The sequence below is a fragment of the Cricetulus griseus genome, assembly GCF_003668045.3.
Source record: "Cricetulus griseus strain 17A/GY chromosome 1 unlocalized genomic scaffold, alternate assembly CriGri-PICRH-1.0 chr1_1, whole genome shotgun sequence".
Lineage (NCBI taxonomy): Eukaryota > Metazoa > Chordata > Mammalia > Rodentia > Cricetidae > Cricetulus > Cricetulus griseus.
The window spans coordinates 62,345,938-62,354,869 of NW_023276807.1; positions in this window are offsets into that span (position 1 = coordinate 62,345,938).

Sequence of the window (8,932 nt, forward strand, 5' to 3'; positions counted from 1 at the left end):
GTTTCTCCATGTAGCTTTGGAGCCTGTCCTGGGACTCCCTCTGGAGACCAGGCTGGCCAGGAACTTACAGAGATCTGCCTGCCTTTGCCTCCCGAGTGCTGGGATTAGCACAGCCCAGCCAGATTATCATGAATTCCTATAAGAGTGCCTAGATCCCTTTCCAGAGAGCAGAAGTTGACAGTCTACACCAGATTCTTCCCTCCTACAATCCTAAGTCCAAGGCCATCCCCACTCTGGAGATTTTGTCCTGTAGAAGACATGCGAGATGCAGCAACGTCTACTTGACTGTTAAGATCAAGACTCTCAAACCACTGGTCAGTGGCACTTCTTTGTTTTGTTTTCCTTTTGACATTTGTTTAGTTAAACATTAAAAGGCAACAAATTTCCACATGGGATTCTTGTACACATTTATCTTAGATGACTTTCCCCTTCCCTTGCCCCTCCTTTATCTCTTGCCCTCCCATTCTCAGCTATACTCTTTTGCCACCAGTCTCCCAGCTTGCACATTGTTCTGTTGTCTTCCCTACCCTTCACCTTAGCCTCTTTTTTCTAGTCTCATTGGCTCCTTTCCAATTTCCTAGTCTTTACCCATATTTCCTCCCATGCACGGTTAATGAAGTAGGATCCTTGTATGAGAGAGAACACACAGAATGTGTCTTTCTCAGTCTGGGCACCTCATTTAATAGAATGTTTTTCAGTTCTATACAATTTTTTTCTGTACAGTTCATAGTTTCATTTTCCTTTACAGATGAAAAATATTATATTGTATACATGTATGTACCACTCCAGACAGAGTGGCTACAATCAAGAACACAAGTGACAAAGTCAAGAGGAATTCTTAGACATTATGATAATGTAAACTAGGTGCAGCCACTATTGAGATGAGTGTGGAGACTTCTCAAGGAAACAAAATACACAACTACTGTATGACCCAATTCTCCTACTCCTGGACATCTACCTAAAGAACTTTACAACCTTCTAAAGAGGTACACGTGCATCCATGTTTATCACTGTTCTTTTCATAACAATAAGGAGTTGGAGTCTGCCTAGACAGCCATCAACAGGTGAGTAGCACCTTTTTATAAAAGAAAACTCTGGCTGAGGCATGGACGCTCATCAAGTGCTCTGGGGTCTCCTTTGCTTGGAGACTCACCAAATAAATCCTTTTCTTTCTCATCAATAACCATGTCTGTCCTGGTACAAACCAGAAATGCAATTCTAGGACACATTGCACCCAAATGACAGGCGGCAATCATGTCGTGTGACAATGCTATTGCGCATGCCATCTTTGCAATACTTTTTAATGTTCAAGATATTTTCTCACCTCTATTTCACCACTTCACAAAAAGACACTGTTCTCATTTGAAAAAAAAAAAAAAAAACTGCACAACACTTCGAAAAGCAGTGTGGAAAATAAAAGTGTCACTGAGCATTGGCCTCCAAGAAGAATGGGATGGAGTCACAACACCCTCATGCTAGTTCATCCACCTCTGGATGTTCCCCTAATTCTGTTCCCTTATGATAGGCCTGACGTCAACACATGGGAGTAGTTTTGAGATTATATAGGCATCTAAGATGGTGTTTTCCAGGATAAACCCTCAGTGAATTTTTAGTTTCATCAAGTAAGACTGAGCTTGTGGAAAGACTACACAGAGAGCACTCTGTGTGTTACTCCTTCTTCCCCTTTAGACGGCTGTTTCCTCCAGGACAGGACCTACATTTTACTAGTCTCTGTGTCCCTATCATACAATCCTTGGCCACTGCTCTCATTCCAGGCACCACAGGCTCTCAGGCCCTGGTACAGGTCACAAAAATGTCTGCCCTGTCTGAGAAAAACTTATCTCCATCTGACCCCTTTGCCAGATGCTTTATACAAAATAGAACACATACATTTGTGCATGGTATTCCTGATCTTCACAACTACCCTTAGCTAATAAGAAGCCTAGGTCCATGCCTGGGAAGACAACTGTTAGCAAAGTGCTTGCCTTGAGTTAGAAGAATTTTCAAACTCCATCCAATCTACTCCCCCCCCCTTCTTTGGTGGTCAAGGAAGCTGAGTTCCATTTCCAGAACTTTTTTTTTAAGTGGAGAATGGGATATGCTTGTATCCCTAGCAGTGAGATGCAGACACAGATCCTTCCTGCCCACCGGCCCCCAGCTTAGTCTACTTGATGAGTTCCTAGCTAATGGGAGACTATCTAAAAAAATAAAAAATAAAAAAAAAATGAATGACACTCCAGGAATGACAACTGATGCTTTCCCCTGGCCTCCACATGCACAAGTATATACATGCATATATGCCTGTATACACATGCACACATACACACACACACACACACACACACACACACACACACACACACACACGCACGCACGCACGCACGCACGAGCAGAGTAGATTCAAATGCATCCTTCATCCCTTCTAAGGATTTGAACATTCTTTTCTCTAGTCAGTTACTCATACTCTCTGTTGGTGGGGAACTACCTACAGGAATGAATTTTCCAACATTCCTTCATTTTTTTTTAAGCCTCCAAAGACCTCAGGCCTCTGGGAACTTTGCCAGCAATTCATACGTAGGCTTTTAATTTTTCTCACAAAATCAAATAAAATCTCTGCCTAATGGAGCTTGAGAACTGGATCACTAGTAGGCTGGGGGATGATGGCAGGTCTTAGGAAATGTGACATCAACTGGAAAAACTCTGAGAGGAGGTATTGCTGTGCTGGAGTCGTGCACCATGCCAGGAGGGGAGAGGAAGCAATCACTCTGAGCTGATCCCACACAGGAGGCGTCTTGAGGAGGTGTTAATGCCACTGCAGACGCTGAGGTTTCCAGCCCCCTCCCCCTTAACGGCACCTCAGTATGCATCCGGTCCCCCAGAAGTCTGTAGGTGCAGCATTGTATGGCTGCTGCCTCTGCGAAGTGTTTTGGAAGCTTTGTTAGTTCATCTTGGCGTGGAAACTGGAAAATTGGAGCTGTGAAAACACACCACGTGGTCAAGTTTCGTGCCTGGGATGGTATACAAGGAAAGACCTTACAGGGTCAAGATGTGGGTGGTTGTGGGCTCCAGCCAAGTGGAGAGTTCATCAGTCCCCTTGGGGGAAAAAAGAGGAGATAGGAACAATTAAAGCTTTGGTAGGTTATGAATTTGGGGGAAAGAAGGTTGAATTACTAAACGTAACTGCCTTAGGCTCAAATCATAGCTGCTAGTCAATGGCCTACTCACCCTGGTTGTCATTGATTGAGCTAATCATTGAAAAGATACTTCCATTAGCAAGCTTGCTCCCACAGACATACATCTCATTTGGGTATGACGATACACTTCCTATTGTCCCAACTGTTGGAACTAAGACAGGAGGATTATGTATTTGAGGCTATCTTGGAGTATATAATGAGACAAAAATATCCCCAAATCAAAGCCAAAGCACTGTCTTGAGGGAATCCACAATTGGTCATAGTATCTTCAGTTTACAGATAACAAACTTTTCTTTAGATCCCTGTGGGATTCACCCACCATCCTAAGCCCATGGTTGCTATCATCAGGCAAGCAAATGCAGCTAACCTGGTCTCAGGCTCCTGATTTCCCCCTGGAAACCAAACACTGCTCCAGCCCTGCCACCAAGACTTGGTGACTCACTTCTCCAGAGATCTGTCTACCCTTTAGCTCCCATGGCTATGTTCCTCTCCATGGTACCCAACCTTCTCTTGGTACCTAACAAGTTTCACTGGTCCTTTGAAAGTTATTTGGGAATGTGCCTACCCAAGCTGAAACTTCTGGTGGCCCCAAGTGTAACACAGTTATAGCCATGAATATGGCCCACTCATCAATAGGAAAGCATAAATCAAAATGCCATCAGGCCACACAGTGGACAAAGACTATAAAGGAAGCTCTAAGTTGCAGCCAAGGGTCATAGCTGCTTTTTATCTCTCAGCTTGTACCCTCAAGAAACAGATGATACTACTGTCTCCCAGGAGAAAAAGGACCAGGGTGCTGGGACTCAGATCAGCTCCAGACACCCACTTTGCACAGCATGACACTCACTCAAACAGGCATGTCCCAAGCCTGCTCTATCTCAGGTTCTGGAGTAAGGCAAAGACAGTGTCTGCTGGAGGGGAGCCCGGAGATAAAAGGGATAACAGATAGATAAATGATTTAGTACACTTAGCCTTTTCACAGATAGCACATGACCTGAGATTAACAAAGGACTACACAGGACATCTACACATTATTTCACATATATCCAGAAAGACTTGGGAGGCATATCCCAAAGAGTTCACTATCAACACCTGTCGCATATCAAATGCATCCCTTATGGGATGCCTACGAGAGTGGGGTGATAATGTGACATCAGATTGGACCAATGGGATCCTCTGGGGTTCAAAGATGGAGTTCACTGGCCCAGAGGTCTTTGAAGGAAAAGGGATGGGCCAAGCCCCTAATGAGTTTGAGGAGAAGAGGAAAAGTCACACATGAGACGAAGGAGTGACTAGGCAGTGAGACCCCAGACTTGAGTGGGTACCTGAAATGTCACGAAGTACAATGGAGCAACTGCACCAAATGTGGCAGATGAGTCAAATCCTGTGTGGCTTGGCCAAAGTGTCTGGAGTTGACCAACTCCAAGCCCTCTCAAGAACTGGAGGAAGGTGATGGTACCACAGATGGGGACTCCTTCAGAGGAGTTCTGGGCAGAGCAGAAGCAGACTGCTGGGCAGTTGAGAAATGGAGGCACACAGGTGATGGGGGCATGGCCCAGCAAAAAGCCTGGGCTGATGCTCCACATGAGCAGAGACTGGGACACAGGCACAGAAGGGGAGTGTAGGTGACAGGAGTGTGAAAGTCCCCTGTGGAATACTACAGTGAGAAAGTTGATTTATAGCCCCCCCCAGGTTGAGGGATGCCCCATAGTTGGTAATACAGTGTTATTTCTGTGTTCTGTATCTGAGTGTGTGTGCAAGTGTTTGAAGTGTTTGTGTTTGCACATATGTCAGAGAGTATGCTTAAGTATGTTTGTGTGAATGTATGAGAGTGGGGACATGTCTGAGTGTGTGAATGTATGTTTGTATACATGTATGAACATGCTTAAGTGTCTAGATATGGGTGCATTCAAGGATGTGCCTGTGATTATATGTGTGAGTGAGTGGGCTTGGGGGTGTTTGAATATATGGATGTATGTTTACGTAGACATCTATGTGTCTAAATTTTGGAGTGCATTAAATCTGATGGCATTACTGCATTTGTATTGTATGTGTGTGTGTGTGTGTGTGCATGTTTGAGTGCATAGATTTGTGTAAATGTGTGTGAGTGTGCCTGCGTGTGTGTGTGTGTGTGTGTGTGTGTGTGTGTGTGTGTGTGTGTGTGTGTGTGTGTGTGTAACTGTCAGAGCTGGTCCAGGGGCCACTGCGGGTTAGTGGAGTAGAAGTGCTGAGTGTGGAGAGATGGTAGTACACCTCATGGAATTCCACACCTCCCACGCACTGTGCAGGAGGGGCACTTAGAGCACAAATATGGGAAAGGCATAAACAGCAGGAAGGGCAGTTGTGCCTGGCACAGGAGTGTCAGGCAGGAGTAATGGGGTAATTAAGGAAAGGGAAATGCAAGCTGCATTGTCCAGTAAGCTTCCTGAGAACCTCAGCCCATGGGTGGGCGTCTGCTGTACCCCATCCCAGGCCAAGCAAAAAGAATAGGGGACCTGGAGGCCACTACCAGCCAAGCCCCATCAGGACCTGACTGGAGAGGAGCAGGGGCCTTCCCCTGCTTTATTCTGTGCTCATCTTCTGCTGGATGGCCTGGACAAGCAAGCAGATTCCAGAAGAGTCAAATGGAGCCAAAATACCACCATTCTGCCATAACCTGTGCTGGCCAGCAGGGCTCTTTCCCTTGAAGGGAAAAACCTGGGCCAGCCCCCGACAGGATACTCAGGAATCCATATCTGCCTCCCTCCACAGTGGTCTTAAAGCACAACGCTGAACCCATCTTGTCCCATTTGATACACAAAGGACAATGGCATAATGCAGCAAATGGTTAGGCTAGGCTAGTTGGTCTGTGCCCTCATGATTCCTGCCTCCACCCTCATCACATCCACCCAAGAGATCTCAAGCTTTAGCAGTGTTTAGCATTTCCCCTTAACTTCTCTTTTTAGCTGCAGGAGATACAGTAATTTTTAGGGATGAAGGCATTCCATCTATTTATTTTTTGTTTTGTTTTGTTTTGTTTTGTTTTTTAGATCAGGCATATTCAGGGTAGTATGGCTATAGATGAGGGTAGCTATTTATTCATTTTTCAAAACAGGGTCTTACTATGCAGCACTGGCTGTCCTGGAGCTGGCTTTACAGACTAGGATGGCCTCATACTCAAGAGATCCCCCTGCCTCTTCCTCCAGAGTGCTGGGATTAAAGATGTGTGCCACCACGCCCAGCTGAAGGCATCACATCTAGATGGCAACTTTAGACTAAGAGCTTGCTGCATAGCAAGATGGTGGTGACATATGAATTGAATCCCATCATCCAGGAGGCAGAGGCAGGCAGATCTCTGTGACTTCAAGGTCAGCATGGTCTACAAAGTGAGTTTCAGGTCAGCCAGGACAGAGAAACCCTATCTTGAAAAATCAGAAAACAAAATAACCTTGCTGCAGAACTAAGAGTGAAATGTCCCAGAGTCACTTAGAGTTCAGCTAGCCAGGCTTTCAGAAACACACAACAGTGTTTTCATGGCACCTCCTAGGCCATCGGCTGTGTCATGACGAAGCTGAGTAGCTCCCTTCAAGCTACCAGCTGTCAGAAACTCACTGAAGTGAGTGATGACCAAAATCTTCATCATTTCCATGAGAAGCAGCTACTGATGCTCTGAGTGAAGAATGGAAGGGTTATGAGGTTCAGTCAGTGGTGGGAATGACAAGGTTTTCACATGAAGTAAGGGGTCTTGACCCTGGCAGAGTATGCCTGCTCTTCAGTAAGGTGCATTCTTGCTATAGACCAAGGAGAACTGGAGAGGGGAAGCACATGTCTTCTCAAAGATGCATTGTGGATGCCAATCTGAGTGTTCTCAACTTGATTATTGTAGAAAAAAGAAGAAAAGGCGAAAATGGCATCCTGGACTGACAAATGCTACTATATCTCTTTGGTTGGAACCACAAAGAGCTAGCTGTCTGAAAGCTTTTCCATCTCTCTGAAGAAGATGATGTCCACCAATAACTGCTAGTGGTCATGTCAGAGGAGCAGCCACAGTCTATATGGATCCTCAATAGAAACTCATGTGTTCTAGCTTTCGGACACTTTCTTGTTTGTATAAATCATCAAAACTCTACTTTATCATTATTATATTATCAGACATTACATCTTAGGAAGGAATCATCTTTATAATAATCCACAGGTAAGAATGGCAGTAGAATGGGATGTTTCGATGAGATAAACACACTGTATTACAGGCAGTGGGGACCTCCGCACATTCATTCATACCATGCCAGATATCAGAGAAAGATGGCAACATCAAACATGTAAAGGCACAGCAGAAGTGAAAGACATTTCTGGGACTGTGGTCTGGGAGCCTTGCCTATCTGAGATTCACCCATCAGGGAGTTTCCTCCTGGAGGGCTGACACCTGAACTTCAATTGCCACCTGCTGCTCCTCTGACAAGGCCACTGGAAAACAAGTTATCAGAGAGCCCTTAAACAAAGAAGGAAGGAAGCTTAAAACCAAAGCACACAAGATTCAGTTTCTTGTTACTCCACATGTCCTGCAACACAAACACGAACCCATTGCTCTGAGGAAACAATGCACTGAGAAAAGTAAAGAGAAGGCTGCAAAATATGCTAAACTTTTGGTCAAAAGAATGAAGGAAGCACAAGAAAAATGCCAAAAACAGATTGCCAAGAACATAGGCTGTCCTTGCTGGGAGTTTCCCCTTGTCTGAGTCGGTCAAAAGTAAGACTTTAAGAGTAACAAATGAGCCGAGTGTTGGTGGCTTTAATCCCAGCACTTGGGAGGCAGAGGCAGGCAGACTTCTGTGAGTTCGAGGCCAGCCTGGTCTACAGAGGGAGTTCCAGGACAGGCTCCAAAGCTACACAGAGAAACCTTGTCTCGAAAAACCAAAAAAAAAAAAAAAAAAAAAAAAAAAAAAAAAAAAAAAAGGAAAAGAAAAGAAAGAGTAACAAATGAATGATCAGATCTTGAAAACCAGCAACAGCAACACTCAACAGATACTGTGTATGCAAATGAAGGCCCAATGTGGAGGGATGCCCATACACAGGTCTGCCCATACAAAGGAACATAGTTGACCTTAACAAGAATGGTGAGGGTGCAAGCCTGCTATGTCAACACTCACAGCACCTGGAAAGCTGAGGCAGGAGGAGCCTAGAGAGACTGGGGGTATGCTACAACAGGACTGTGCCTTGCAGAGATTATGCTGTCATAAAGGGACAATCCCGATTGTTGGCTTGATTAGCTTGAGGAACTCCTGAGGGATGATGAGGAAGGCACACCTTTGGGTGTGTCTAGAGAAGAGAAGATCCACCCTGAGTGTGAGTGGCACCTTCCCATAGAGTGGGGGTCCAGACAATAAAGCAGAGAAAGGAGGAAAACTAGCCAGCACCACATAGACCAGGTTAGTCTAGAACTCAGAGACCCATCTGCCTCTGCCTTCCTAGTGCTGGGGATAAAGGCAACAAACACTGGCTCCACCATGCCAGCCTATGGGTACTCTTAATAGCTAATATTTCTCCTTGAGATTGGCATTTAGAAAGATCTTAATTGATAGTCCTAGACATTAGAATCCAAACACCGACCGGCTCTCCCTCCTTTTCTTTTCTCTAGATGAAGTAAACAGTCAATGAATGCATTTATATCTGCCCACTGTTATTTGTAATAATCTTAAACCATCAGCCTAATTACTGTTTAAAGACATCCTGGGTATTTTAAAAGAGAATGCCTCCTATTT